We start from the raw sequence: 14845 nt of genomic DNA, 5'->3' as shown, positions 1-14845 counted from the left end.
TGAGCACAGACAGGACTCACCACCCCACATGACCTCCTCCCGGCACCCACGCAGGCTATGGGCAGGCCCCCCAGAATCTCAGCCTTGCACACACACACGGAATTTCTAGGAGGTCGAGACACCTTCCCAATGTCACTGGCTGAGCCAGAAGCCTCCAGAAGCACAGAGTGTCCCCAAAGGTCACAAGCCACCCCATATTCCTTCCTGAGACATTGGCTCATTTCCGGGCCGGCTGAGGCCCTCTCGTTGGTTCTAAAGCCCGGTACAGCTACATTTGAAGAGAATGTGCATGCTTTGCAGACACAAACAGCTCAGAAAATAGGTCAAATCCAACGCACGCTCCACAACACCGTCTTTTCCAATGCTTCCCTCTAAAATCAAATTGGCAATGTATGCAAATGAGTCGTGAGAATTCATTACGTTAATTTATCTAATTTCAGAGGCAAACCTGAAGCAAACAGCGCCTCATTCCACAACACTTAGGACCTCATAGAATATTGATTTCAGAGTTTTATTAGCCTTGCACCAAGGCCCTTTTATAGCCCAAGGTATGGGATCGTCAATTTTCTCATGAATACAAATTTCCCTGCTCCAAGGCCCCAACATATGGTTTCCCAAGGTCATTTCCAGGGGTGACCTGCACGCCAGGCCGCCCAAAGCTCAGACTCGGGGTCTATGGGAAGCCTTGGCAGGAGCGTGGCGCCATCTGTCCCGGCAGGATCAATGACCGAGAACACGAGCAGTCCTTGCAAAGGCGTCCACAAGTAATAGGCGTGGAATGAAGAGTCTGGCACCTTATTGAGCGCCCGCGGCCAGGGCGGCCAGCGACAGAGCTGTGCTCAGGGGGACGAGCTTTATGAGCAATCATGAGCAATAATGACTTCATCATCTCCTAACTCTTAGGGGACCAATGTGATGCCTTCAGCGTGGTACATTTCACCCTAAAGAACCCAGATTTACCCCCCTGCTCGCCTGGAGTCGGCCCTGTAGCACAGCCCATAAAGGGGGCCGGGGTGAGTTTCATCCAATCTCATAAAAGGAAAGACGCTACGGCCAGCTCCTCAAAGCAGCTGGACAGGCACCGAACTCTGTTTTATACGAGGGACCACAGGGAGCCCTCTCTGCCCCCAAATGCCTCTTTGCAGTCTGATGGGAGCCAGAATCCCCCGCACTTTGGGGCACAGGTCTTCAAGGTCAGCACAAGGTGAAGCATATAGACCTTGAGGCACCCAGATCTGCCTTGGAATCCTGGTTCTGCCTTGAAATACCTTACTGGCCAGGACGTCCCTGACCTCCGGACTTGGCTTCCTCAAACAGAAAATGGAATGATAACCCCACCTGGCAGGACAGATTTGAGGACTGGAAATAACGTATGCAGCTATAGTAGGAGCCATAATAGGAGGGGCTGTTTTTAGGACTAGACACTGTCAGGGTCACAGAGCACCTTTATGAAGCTGTGGGACAAGGGTGTACCTGGCCTTTTACAGAGAAACTCTCCAGGGCGCTTGGGTGGCTCTGTCGGTTAAGCGTCCACCTCTTGATTTCAGCTCTGTTCAAGATCTCAGGGTCGTGACATGGAGCCCCAGGTTGGGCTCCGCACTGGGCATGGAGCCTGCTTGGGATTCTCTCTCTCCCTCTCTCTCTGCCCCCCTCCCCCACTCACACACGCACAGGCATGCTCCCTCTCTAAAAAATGGTTTAAAAATAAAGAGAAGCTCTCCAGTCTCCAGCATTCCTGGTACTTGTGTTAGTGGCTGCTGATTCTGTCCCACTCTCGAACACGGTGGCAAAACGGATTCTTGCTTGGCGATCATTCATTCTCCCTCCCCCGCCGCCATAGGGTTTGTGCACGTTCCTGCCCCATTCATACCGGGCTTGGCCATATGGCTTGATTTGGCCAATGGGATTTGGGTAGAGGTGACAGGCCTTAAGGGACATGGCATGTCTCCACTCACCCCTTGAGGAAAACATGCCCTAGCTGGGCTCCGTCTCTTCGTCCTAGACCCCAGAACAAAATCCAACCCACTGCCTGAAACAGCCACCCATCCAGGCCCAGCCATTCATCCTATAAACTCTCGATCTTGAGAATGAAGATTTGCTGTTGGAGACCGCTGAGTGGGGAGCTGGGGGTTGGTTTTGCAGCATTTTGCAGCAGTAACCAACAGACTAGGTACTTGAGTGTCCTACTTATGTCTTCAGCCCCAGTTGCTGTCTACCTTTGGGCAATGCTAGTCTTAATGCTCATGGCATCTCCCTAATACCTCCCATCTTTTGGCGCTATCCCCGCTCTGCCCTTGGATCCCAGACCCAATGCACGGCCACTCCCAGCTCTGACCTTGCACCTCCTGGCCTCATTCCTGCTTTGGCTCTCACACCAGGCATAGCAGAGGCCAGGTGACAGAGCAAAGACCCTCAGCAGAGAGAGGGGCAGGAACCCTGGGCAGGCACCATGCTGAACACACCATGCGTGCTCCTCCATGAACCCTGTGAGTGGTGGGGCCAGAATTTGAGCCAAGAGCCTTTTGACCCCAGAATCGGAGTCTTCACCTCCATGCGTGGCTGAGGTTCCAGTTTCTCTGGGCAACCAGAGTCTCCTAGCAATACAGAGCCCTTGTGTTGGAAGGGATTTACGCAGTTCCCTAGTCCAATAAACAGCAGGTGAACTGTGCAGCATGGCCATGTTTGTAGGTCAAAACAGTCAAATATTGGCAATCGCACAACTTCACCAGATTCACAGCTGGTTGAACAACCGTATTCAATCCTACCTTAACTGGCCAACATTCAGCTCCTAGTTCCCTCTGTGGTTCATGAAGATTTCGGGAGGGACTCTCTAATGTGTGGCCAAATTCAAAATAGCTTACGTGCAGGGCATTTTCCTGGGACACCCACAGTCGCCCCATGGCCAAGGGAAAATGGCATCACTCTGGCTTGCTGACAGTTCGTTTCCAAGTGCGTGGATTGAGCACCAGCCCTCTGCTCAGCCCTGTAAGTAAACAACAAGTAAATAAACAAAGTAATAAACCAAACCTCTTTGTAATCCCCGCTTTCCTTTCTGTTTTATAACGTGTCCCGGAATTCATGCCAAGATGGGCTCAATCAAAACTACAACCCATCAGTCTCAGATTTGGAAACCTACGCTTTCTGTTTCTTAAGCATCGGGACATTCGTCAGTCACCACTCCTGTTGTGACCAGTTCTTTAAAGACCATCCCCACCCAAATTCTTTCCTGCTGGCCTCCACCCTAGGCCTGTGGATTTCCACACTGGCCAGAGTCCCCAAAGACAAGCTCTCCAGTCCTGGGCAGCCTTTTCCGCCCCGAGATGCTTTTATTAGGGAAGGGAGAGACAGGGCAGGATGCAGACGATCGCTGGCAGATCCTGTGCTGGGTGCCAGGCCCTGAGCTGGCCTCAGATGTGTTGTGATTTCCATGAATGCTCGCATCACCCTGGGGTCATGACCGGGGCCTGGCCGACTCCGAGCCCAGCCCCATCCTCACGAGGAGGCCCGAGTTCCTCAGAATGTGTTGGTTCTTCTGCAAACACACCCTAGTTCCTTCAGTGTAGGAAGAACTTCCCAGCTGTAGCTGGCCTCGCTAAGCCAGGCCCCCTTCCCTGCTGGCCCCCCGACCTGGAAGTAGGTGTGGGGGGCACAGCTCAGCCGCCAAGAGTAGCCTGTTCCTCGTGGGACACAGTCTGAAAAGTCACGCAGCCATGGGTCCCCTCTGGTCCAGCTCCCTAAATGCCCTTCCTGTCTTCCTTCCCACGCTGGGAGCAGAGCATCCAAAATTAAAGCCAGAAATAGAGCCGCTTGGACCGGAATTGGCCAGAAACGCTCGGGGCCTCCTGGCACTTCAGTGCAGCTCAGCTCAACCCATGGAGAACTAAAGGCAGCTAATTATGGGCTTCTCAGACGACGGACGGGCAGAGGAGGCGCCCGGCCAGGAGGGAGTTTCTGTCCTCCACTTCCTCCCCATCCTGTTTTACCTCCAGACTTCCTGTTGCTTTGCGTCTCCTTTACCAGATTTGCTCGAGCCTTGCCAGCTTCCAGCCGACTTAGCAGAACTGGAAGTCAGAGTCCTTGAGCAATCGTGCTTTCCCACAGTCCCGGTCAAACCTCCGTGCCCTCCGAGGCCTGCCCGCCCCCGGCAGCCAACGTCCCTATGTTCTTTTTGGAGGGCCTCGCCCTGGCCAAGCGGCAGGGGAGAGACCGGGGCAGGTGGAGATGAGGCTGGAGAGGTGGGCAGGGGACTGACCAAGGAGACACCAACACCCTAGCCAAGGATGATGGATGGGCCAAACTGGTAGGTCAAGGTTTGGATGCTGGCAAATGGGCGCTTTCCAAATGGTGGAGGTGAGGCTGGCACGTGGAGGTGAGGCTGGCACGTGGAGGAGGAGAGGCCAGCGGAGGCCGAGTGTGGACCTGGTGGGGTGGTGTGGGGCTCACCCTCTCTGTGCAGGCTTGGAGTCAGTCCACGGAAGAGACCCCCACTCCAGGGTCTCACTTTCCAGAAGCCCTTTCTTAGTCATGTCCCGTCCCTGCATTAGCCCATCACTTCTGCCTACACCAGAGGCACAGAAAGGGAGAGATGGGGCCCCCACAGTTCCCTTTTTGAGGGCCCTTCCTCACTCAGCAGGAAGATGAAGGCACAGAGTGTGGGCAGAAGGTGACTTCATCAATAAGCAAAAAAAAAAATAGTTGAACGTTCCCACTTTTGTGGTAAGAATGAAGTTCGCATGCATGCAAGACCTCTGAGATCGGCCGTGTCATTTCAGTGGTTCTGCTTATGAGCTGAATGCTCTTATATTTCCATTTAAAACTGGCACGGCACGGTATAGCGGTGAGTGGTAAAATGTGTGCTGATACTTTTAATTTTTAATTTCTCTTTATTTAGAGTATCATTAAATAGCAAATAAAAGCCCTATGACAAGACAAGAAAGGTCATGTGGAAGAAAAGGGAAAACTTTATATTTTAATGCCTTTAAATGGCACTCGTCCTTGCTTTTTGAGCAAGAGGCCCTGCATTTTCATTTTGCCTTGAGTCCTGTGTATTATATAACCATCTCTGCCTGGCCAGCTCCTGCCTATTCATCCTTTTGTTTAGGCACCACCTCCTCCAGGAAGCCCTCCCTACCTCCACAAGATGTTAAGTGTCCCACCTGTGCACCCCCACAAAAAACAACACACCTCCCATCACTGTGCTGTAATTGTCTGCTTGTCTGACCAGCTCCTCAGCTGGACGGGACATTCAGAATTAATCACCAGATTTACAACCCTGCAGAGCCCTCTCTACCTGTCCTCAGCATCAGCCCTGGGCCTGGAACGTAACCAGTGTTCCTTCTCAGTTGGATGGATGGATGGATGGATGGATGGATGGATGGATGGATGGATGAAAATAGTGTGTCATGTGCCAGACATGGTTCTCAGCATTTCACATATACTGCCTGATTAAATGCATGAATGATGGCCCCACGATTTCTTAGAGGCTCTGTCCAGTGAGCTTTCCCTGTGTGACCCAGTGTGGTTCAATAATCCTTGGGCTCTTGGCCATGGCCCCCATTTTGGCCTCCCTCCTGTCCTTCCCCCCTTATTGTGGACTTACATGCTGACAAAATGGCAGGTTCCTTGGGGGCAAGAATCCCAATGTGTGTGTATCTGGGCCCCAAGGGTGGCCCAGAGTTTTCACAGAGTCAGTACCCATGACTGTTAATAAGTGAATTTGTGATGACAGCATCTAAGAGAAGACATTCTGACCAAGGTGATTGAGATCCTGATGAGTCCATTCCAAACCAAGCCACAGATCACCCATCTCTTCAGAATATATGGAAGGAAGGAAGGAAGGAAGGAGGGAAGGAAGGAAGGAGGGAGGGAGGGAGGGAGGGAGGGAAGGAAGGAAGGAAGGAAGGAAGGAAGGAAGGAAGGAAGGATGGAAGGAGAAAGGGAAGGAAGGAAGGGAGAGAGAAAGAGGGGGGTCTTACTAGTCTTTAAAGCACACTTCTGAAAAATGTCAATATCATTTTTTTTTTGCAGGACTAAAAACAACGAAAACAGAAATCGGGCCCCTGGCGAGGTTGCCCCTGGACGCCGATGACAGACTGCCAATCTTCAGGCACAGCTCTGCCACTGCACATTACACCAGGCTCACTTTCTAGATCCAGAATGCACATTCCCAGATGGGTCTTTGGCAAACCATGATGCCAACGTGTTCATCTTTGGGATGTTTCCCTTCCAGTGAGTGTGGAGCAGAGACTGGCTGCTTGCTCACTAAGCCCATTTCTTCGTCCTGTGCACACAGGAAGACTCCATCGTAGCCTCTCCTGCAGTTAGATTGAGGCCCTGTGACTGGGTCCTGGCCAAGGAGATGTCAGCCAAAGCAATCCAGGCCGCTTACAGGATTGGCCATAAGATCATGGACATGATGGTCCATGCTCGCCTTCCAAGGCAACCCCGGAGACCATGTGTTGAAAAAGATGATGTCACAGAATGGAAGGAGCCTAGATCCCTGAGTCACGGCTTGGAGGAGCACTGCCGAACCCACATCAGACTGTGACGTGAGTGAGAAACTGTATGGTGTTCAGCCACTGAGACATTGTTACAGCAGCTAGCATCATCTATCCTGGCATATCTCTTGGTAGGAATGCATTCAGATGCAAGTAACTGAGAAGCCAGTCAAGGGGGCGTAAGTAAATATAACACTGTTTTTCTGCATAGCAGGAAGTAAGTCTTGGAATAGGCAGTTCAAAAGTGGACCAGGTCCTCAAGGACACAGGCTCATTCTGCTCAGCCATTCTTGGTGTGTTGGCCTTTGTCCTCGTGCTTGTCAACTCGGAGTCACAAAAGGGCTGCTGTGCCTCTGACATTCCATGTGCATCCCAGGCAGCAAGAAGAGCATAGGATAAAGGGCTGAAGGGTTCAGTCGGTCAGATCTGTCCCAACTTTTACTTTTACTTTACTTCCTCTCTTGCCATCTTCTACTTACATTTTATTGACCAAAATGGCATCACACACCCACCTAAACCAACGATTGGTCAGCGGGAATGATACTATCATGTTGGCCTTGGTACAGTTGTGATTCGTCCCCTGGGGCTGGGGTCCAGGCTCCCCCTCCCTGAGATCAGGGAATCTGCACGACTACCTGAACAAACCGCAGGTCTACTGGTGGGAAGAACACAGGAGTGATAAAAACAAATTTTCAACTTTTCACATTATGGCCCTGCTCCTGGGCTCCCAGGGAAGCTCTCCTTTAACATTTTACCAATGTCCAAAATGACTCAGCAAAACCTCAAAGCATGGGCTCCAGTTCTGCCCCGAGCACAGGTTGTACAGCTGATTTATTTAAAAAAATAATAACCAGGGGCGCTTGGGTAGCGCAGTCGTTAAGCGTCTGCCTTCGGCTCAGGGCATGATCCCGGCGTTCTGGGATCAAGTCCCACATCGGGCTCCTCCGCTGGGAGCCTGCTTCTTCCTCCCGCACTCCCCTGCTGTGTTCCATCTCTCGCTGGCTGTCTCTCTGTCACATGAATAAATAAAATCTTTAAAAAATAATAATAATAACCAAAAAGGAGCATTTCAAATGTAAAGATAAGAAAACAAAAACAAACAAACAAAAAAACCCTCCCTGGCTCCCAAAAGATTAAAATCATACAGTCTTGCACATATTAAAAACATAAGATAAAGTCTGGAACTTTCTGGAATGTCCTTGCTCATGATGATTTGTAACTCTTTATGTAAAAGACATATCACCCTGAACCAAATGTTCCTTCCCCAGAGCACTCTCTTCTTTGTGAAGATTGTGTCTCCTGGGCAGCTGTTCTAACTTGGGCTCGAATAAAACTCTTTTCTTTTCTTTATAAAATTTTTTTAAAAGATTCGCAGGAGTGAAACAGATGTTGGGTGGTCAACAATAGCCTTCCCCAATGGCTGGTACCCTCATATTTTTCTTTCCTTCTAGAACATTCTTTCTCCAGAAGCAGTTACAGTTATAAGCAACCAAAGAGATGCCTGGCTAGATCCCTTGGCCTTCAGATCCATGGATTTGGCCCTCAGCTCAGCTGACCATAGAACTCCATTTGGTCGTCTTGCCCAGGGGACTGGCTCACATGGAGTCAAATGATGGCAAGCGAGTAGGCAACCAGACAACAGCATAATTCACACTGGAGGGCAGAGTTTTCCCAGGTCGCTGTACTCTAGCTCCTGTCTTTTCCAGGATACCACTGACTGGCCATCAGAAATTAGCAGAGCTATTTAAAAATTAGATGCTCGATGCTCATGGAGGTGCAGGGAAATGAGCTCGATCACAGGGTGCCCGCAGGAGGGCGAATTGTTGCCATACATTTGGAAAGCAATCTGGCAGCAAGTATCATGAGCCTTAAATATATTCAAACCCTTTGATCTAATAATTCCACTTCTGGGAATCTCTCCTAAGGAAATAATTTGAATACTGAAAAAGCTTTTGCACCAAGATATTCCTGGCAGGATTACTTATAATAGTGAAAACCTAGAAACAGCCAAAATAACCAGCCATTGGAGGACAACCATTGGAATAAAAATATATATTCCATATAGAATATATTCTATGAAGTGGAGGTGGGACGGATAAATGGATGGATGGATAGATTGATGATCAATAGGATGGATGGATGGATGGATAGAAGGACACCTAGATTCCACCCAACGATCTATATACAGTCATTAAAGATGATGACCCGAAAAGGTTTATAATGCAAAAATGTGCTTGGATAAAAGACATGAGTTAATATAATGGGTATAATTAATAGTATACGAAAAAGGCTGAAATAAAATACTCCAAAATGTAGCCACGAGTGCTGAAAGCATGGATGATTTTTGTTCCTTCTTTCTATTTCACGCATTTAAATTTTTTCTTTTATAAGGATGCCCTGTTTTATAATAAAAATTATTTTAGAAAAATATGAGGGTTGCTAAGTGAGCATGGAAATTGGATGGGGCTAAGGGACAGTTTGTTCAGCTGGGGCAACATTTGGAGAAGTTGCCCTGCCCCGCTCTGGGCCTCTCTCTGGTGACCGCAATACTGGTTCAGCCAGTCTCAGGGTCTTTCTATCCCTCCCCCAACACCCCCTCCCCCCCCCCCCCCCCCCCCCGACTCCTTGGGAGCAGCCTTCTCTCCCTCTCTAGTCCTGGCAGAGGCCCCTCCCACCCTGGCTCTCCAGCCTTCAACTGTGGTGCATTATAACTTTCTACGGGTACCTTCAGTTCTGGTCACCTTGACTCACCTTGGCCACGCCTCAAGCTCCAAACCAACCCTGGGGGTTGTCCTCCTGCAGACAGGACCTCGCCCTTGACGTGGGCTCATCCTGCACTCTAAAGGTGATGGCCTTTGGCCAAGAATCCCCCTAAATGCTGGACAACTTTTTGGAGTCCCCTATACACCAAGTAAGGGGAAAATCTCAGGCTTCCTTTTATTTTATTTGAATATCCATTATTGTTTGACTATCCATCCAAATTAGATTTGAGGATTCATTCATATTTGCGTCCCTGCTATTGTTCAGTTTTACTGCTCTGTAACATCCCAATGTCTAAATAGAACATAAGTCATGTATCTATTTATCTATTTCTGTTGCCAGGATTTGGGCTGTTTTCAACATTTTAATATCAGCAATGGTGCTGCCATGAACATTCTGGTATTACCGACGAGAAGAATTGCTGGAATGCAAGGTATGTAAAGCTCGGTTTCATGAGACAATGCCAAAATGCTTTCCAAAACAGCAATATAATTTTGAGAGAAAAAAAGAAAGTCCCAAAAGATGATATAAACTCTCTGTATTCTCAAATTTCCTGTGAATCCAAGACTATTCTAAAACTTAAAGTTTTTTTAATTATACAGCATAAGACCCTTTTTAAAGCAAAAAAATGACTAAAATTAAAAATATTTTTGAGGCTCTATTTAGATGCGATCAGATGAAACCAGGGGAATGATAAGCAGAAGGCTTATGGAGGGGCGCCTGGGTGGCTCAGTCGTTAAGCGTCTGCCTTCGGCTCAGGGCGTGATCCCGGAATCCTGGGATCGAGCCCCACACCAGGCTCCTCTGCTGGGAGCCTGCTTCTTCCTCTCCCATTCCCCCTGCTTGTGTTCCCTCTCTCGCTGGCTGTCTCTCTCTCTGTCAAATACATAAATAAAATCTTTAAAAAAAAAAAAAGAAAGAAAGAAGGCTTATGGAAGTCTGTTCCCTGGGGTTGGGGGAGGAGGGTTCTGGATGGGGGAGCACAACATGGCAATGGTTGTCGGGGTTCCAGCTTTCTTGCTGGATGTTGATCAACGGGTGTTTATTAGATTAAAAATACAGGAAGGAAGAGAGGGAGGGAGGAACAGGGAGGGAGGCAGGCAGGAGGAAGAGGGTCCGGCGTGGAGAGCTCAGAGAGTGTCATAAACAAAGGTGATGTGTAGCACAGCTCTCCACACCCGTTAAACAGCAGGAGGGAAAGGATCAGAAAGGCATTCACGCTGGCTTAAGAGAAAGAGGAACACCTTTGTCCAGTGAGCAGCGCGGGGGAGTGCTTGGGAAGCTTTCAGACCCAATGCCAACCCCAGGCACAGGCACACCGTGTCACCCAAGGTGGGTGTCTGCTGTCTGAGCCTCAGGCGGCAAAGCAGGTCTGCACCCGGACTCCCTGGTGTAGGATCCAGCTCTGGCAGCACCAGCCACGCCTAGAGTGGCCTGTGTGCCCTCGCCAACGCTCAGTGTTCTCATCTGTAAAATGGGCAGACCTTAATAAGCTAGCATGTGTAAAGTGTTTACTCACAGAGTAAGCACTCAATAAATGTCTCTTATTATACCCCCCAACCGCCGTGTGTGTGTGTGTGTGTGTGTGTGTGTGTGTGTGTGTGTGTGAATTCCCAGGTCCTCACCCTCATATCTGCCCAGCACCCCGCCCCTCCGGACCAGAACGTAACCTGCTCCAGCCAGCTGACTTGAACCTGGAGCCCATGGGGTCTGAGGTACTGATGCCAACCTCCTCTCACCTCCCGGGATATACTCAGCCCCTCCTTCATTCCTCGACCCCCAGGCTCTCCAGGATGAATTGTTCTGATCTCTCGAGCATTTCTCAAACTGCATCCCCTCTCTGGCCAGGCCCCGCTGGCCCATTGCCTCCACCTGCTCTTCCTAGCCTGCCCTCCGAGGCATGACCACATCACGCCCTGCTCAGACTCCCCAGAGGCTCCCCCTGCCCCTCTGCAGTGCAGCCCTGGAGCGTTGGCTGGCACTCAAGGCCTTCGTCTGGCCCCAGCTCCATTGGGGCTCTCCCTGCCACCCGCACCCACAGTCCAGTCCCACCCTCACCCCCTGCTTTGCTCACTGTCATGTGGCAGATGCTTTCCCCGAGGTGGATGCCCTCCTTCTCCTGGAGAGCCCTCAGTTCCCTCCAAGACCCTTCCCCAGGCCTTTCACCCTGGTCCCTGGCTCCCTTTACGTCAGTGCTCCCACCCTTTACTTCGCTCTCCAACTGGGATCTCTACCTCTTATCACCTCCACCAGACTCTGAGTGCCTTGAGGGATGCAGCCTGTGACCCCATCACATCCCAGGGCCACGCTCAGAAAGTACCCACAGAGCACATGAATGACTTTTCTCTTTCAAAGGTAAAGCTGTTTGACTCCTCACTGCAATTATATTTTTCCCTTCTTGATTCAAAACCTTGCCTTACCCAGAGGACGCAGGACGAGTGGAAAACATCTGTCTGGTGGGTTGACATGGGCGGGGATGGAGGATGGAAAGAAATCTGGTGTCTCCTGTTTACCATGGACGCTGAACTTGGAAATAAAAGTGCAGCCACAGCAGGAAGGACGAGTGGAGACAGCTGCCCCGAGGCTGGCCAGCAGATGGGGGTCGGAGGCCGGGGTCCTCTCCGGCCCTGGTGGGGAGCACCGGTCCAGGCCAGCGCTTTGCTCGGCCTCTCTCTAGAGGACGTTCATCACTTTCGCATCCTTCGCAGATGGCGTGCAGGAAGGATCTCTGGAGGCGCCCCTGGTGCCTCCGTCAATAGGGGAAGCTGGGGGCCACGTGACAGTTGGTGGACATCTACGCTTAAAAGAATAATAGAGGGTTTAAGTAAGGACAGTTCCTGGCCTCAAGTTACCTTATGGAGAGAAAGACAATCAAGAAGGAGATGTGGATACCACAGGGGTTAGCCAGGGTGTGGAGAAAGCAGAACCCACGCTGCGAATGCGGACTGCTACGGCGGCTCTGGAAGACGCGTGGACCTTCCTCAAACGTTAACAACAGAAATACCATATGATCCAGTAATTCCGTCTCTGGGTATTTACCCAGCATGACGCCCAAGGACCCGCCCAACAGGTGCCCTAAGCACCCACCAACGTGTTCTCAAAGTGCCAGCCAGCATGCCCCCCGGTGTCTCCCGGAAAACAGGTTTCTTCCCCCTCTGACCCCATGGTGGCCTCTGCCTGCCCCCTCGGCCACGCCACCACCTGCCCCCTGGAGAGCAGGGCTGGGAGGCCTCGCGCAGGTCAACGCGGCCGTTTTCCAAGCGGGAAAACAGAGAGGGAACGTCACAGTAACTCTGAGCAAGAGTAACGGCTATTCCCATTTCGCAGGCGAAGAGGCTGAAGCTCAGAGAGATCAGGTGGCCGGTCGGCCGCTCACAGTCACACTGGGACTCCCGCCCAGGCGCTGCAAGCACGGAGCCTGCCTCCCACCCGGCCCAGGAGGGCGGTGCGGCCAGGCCGCCGGTGCGGCGGGCAGGGAGGGCCGCCCTGGGTCCCGTGCACCCAAGTCCTGCCTCTCTGGTCCCCCCAGGACGTGGCCTTCACGCCCTCCCCTCATCTCAGGCCAAGGAAGCCTGCGAGGGGCAGGAGTTCGGGCTCTGGAGCCGGACGGTGAGGCCCTCGGTGCAACTGCCTAACCTCTCTGGGCCTCAGTCCTTCATCTGTAAAATGGACACTGCAATCCCTCACGGCGTTGCTGTAAGGATTCCAGTAGGTTAGGGCTGTGGCTCCCACAGCACGTGGTAGACAGAACACCGGCCCCAGAGATGTGCACGTCCCGGTCCCCAGAACCTGAGACCGTGTTGCCTTGGGCCGGTGTGATCGCATGAATGATCTAGACGTGGGAGGATGGGGATGGACGGTCTGTGGGCCCTGAGGGAGCACGAGGGTCCTCACTCGAGGGAGGCAGGAAGGGCTCCTGAGAAGCTGTGAGGACGGCAGCAGAGGTCGGGGGTGGCGCCAGGCCACGAGCTGAAGAACGTGGGCTCCTCTCCAGCTGCTGGAAGAGCAAGGAAACGGATTCTCCCCCCGCTCCGAAGGCACTGCTCGTGGTGACTTGTTGGAGCAGCGACAGGCACCTGAGGCCAGGCGCTAGCGTCTCGTTGCTACCGACCGTGTAAGCGCAGACGGGGCCTGCTCTTTCACTGCCGGTGAGCCAGGCACAGCCGGGCCCCGGGGCAGCCGCAGGCCGGAGACGGACAGAAGCATCCACGGCCCAGGGCAGGGAAGCCAGCGCTCTGACCAGGTACACGGAAGGTTCGGGACTCGGGGCGGGGCGGCCTGCTCTGCCGAGGGGCAGGGACAGCCGAGGTCACCGCTGCTCCATTCCTGACCCCAGCCCTGGCCGAGAATTTGCACCTGCCTCTACCACCCAGCTGACCCGGAGCTGGGGGCGTCTCCTGTGCTCCCTGCTCAGCCCACCAAAGCCCCCCAGCATGCCTTCGCTCCCAGGCCCTGCTGGCTGGGCGTTCACACTCCTCTGGTCCCCCAAGGACCCCTTCCTCGGTGGAGTAGCCTTCTTCCTCATGCAGCCATCATCAAGTTGACTTGTCTGAGGGGGGCTGGGACCAGCGCCCATTTCCCAAGGCTGTCCCTCCAGCCGGCCAGCTGACCCCTACCGGAGCAGGGGCGCCAGGAGGCAGGGCTGGCCCATTGCCGTCCGGACCCCTGAGCCTCGTGCACCTCCAGGCACTTAGTAGTTGCCTGGGAAGTGTGGTTGGGTGGATGACCAGGCCAGGGTCAGGCTTGCATGTCCCCCCCAGCCCAGCTTGCCAGACAGCCATCCTCCCTGGGGACCCCTCTGATGTGCACCTGAAAGTTGCTGCGGAGGAAGCCCCCTGGGTGGTGGAGAGGAGGTTTCCAGGCCAAACCGGACATCCTCGGGCTGAGTGCGGTGGCTTCCTATGTTTGTGGACACAGGATGTGTGCCCCCTTTCCTGGTGGCCTCGTGGGGAACTGCATCGGAAAAAACACTTCTTTATTCCCACGCTCACAACACTTCTGACACCAGATGTGGGTTTCCCACCCATCGAGCACTTCGCAACACCAGCTGGGTGTCCCATGATTCGATTCAATTCCAACACTAACGAGTTGGCCCAGACCCCGCAGGTGCAGGGGTCCCACAAGACTGCCCCCACTTCAGGTGCCACTCGCGAGTCTCAGGGTGCCCACCTGTACTTCTGACCGACCACCTCTGCTTCAGGGTTCCCACCACTCCCTCCCCAGGCTCCATCATTTGCTAGAACAGCTCACAGACCTCAAGGAAACACCGACACTTAGCAGTGTATTATACAGTGACAGATATGATAAAGGATACAGGTGAACATCCAGGGGGAAGAGGTGCATAGGACATGGTGTGGAGAATGGGGCATGGGGCGTCCACACCCTCCCCACACATGCCGCCCACCTAGCACCTCCAGGTGTCCAGCAACCGGAAGCTCTCTGAAGCCCATACCAGGCTCAGACAGTTTGTTCGAGGCATACAAAGTGGTAGAGCCCTGGGTGGAGAACCTTCTTGTCTTAGACTGCTCAGGAAGCTATAACGAAACACCGTAGACCAGGTGGCTTATAAACAACAGAAATGGCCTTCT

At 52.5% G+C, this 14845-nt stretch overlaps 1 long non-coding RNA gene across 1 annotated transcript; it reads right to left on the bottom strand.

The window, feature by feature from the left end:
- Positions 1-7159: 7159 nt before the first annotated feature.
- On the bottom strand, positions 7160-12030 carry LOC123776577 (uncharacterized). The gene is made up of 2 exons (XR_015724700.1): positions 11678-12030; positions 7160-7507 (listed from the first exon to the last, which is right to left on the bottom strand). It is a non-coding gene; the product is annotated as an uncharacterized LOC123776577 (long non-coding RNA).
- Positions 12031-14845: the final 2815 nt, after the last annotated feature.

Source organism: Ursus americanus, chromosome 6 (genome assembly GCF_024610735.1).
Source record: "Ursus americanus isolate L20-20 chromosome 6, mUrsAme1.1.p, whole genome shotgun sequence".
NCBI lineage: Eukaryota > Metazoa > Chordata > Mammalia > Carnivora > Ursidae > Ursus > Ursus americanus.
Note: the sequence above shows the minus strand (reverse complement) of the source record. Positions and strands in the feature narration are given on the sequence as shown.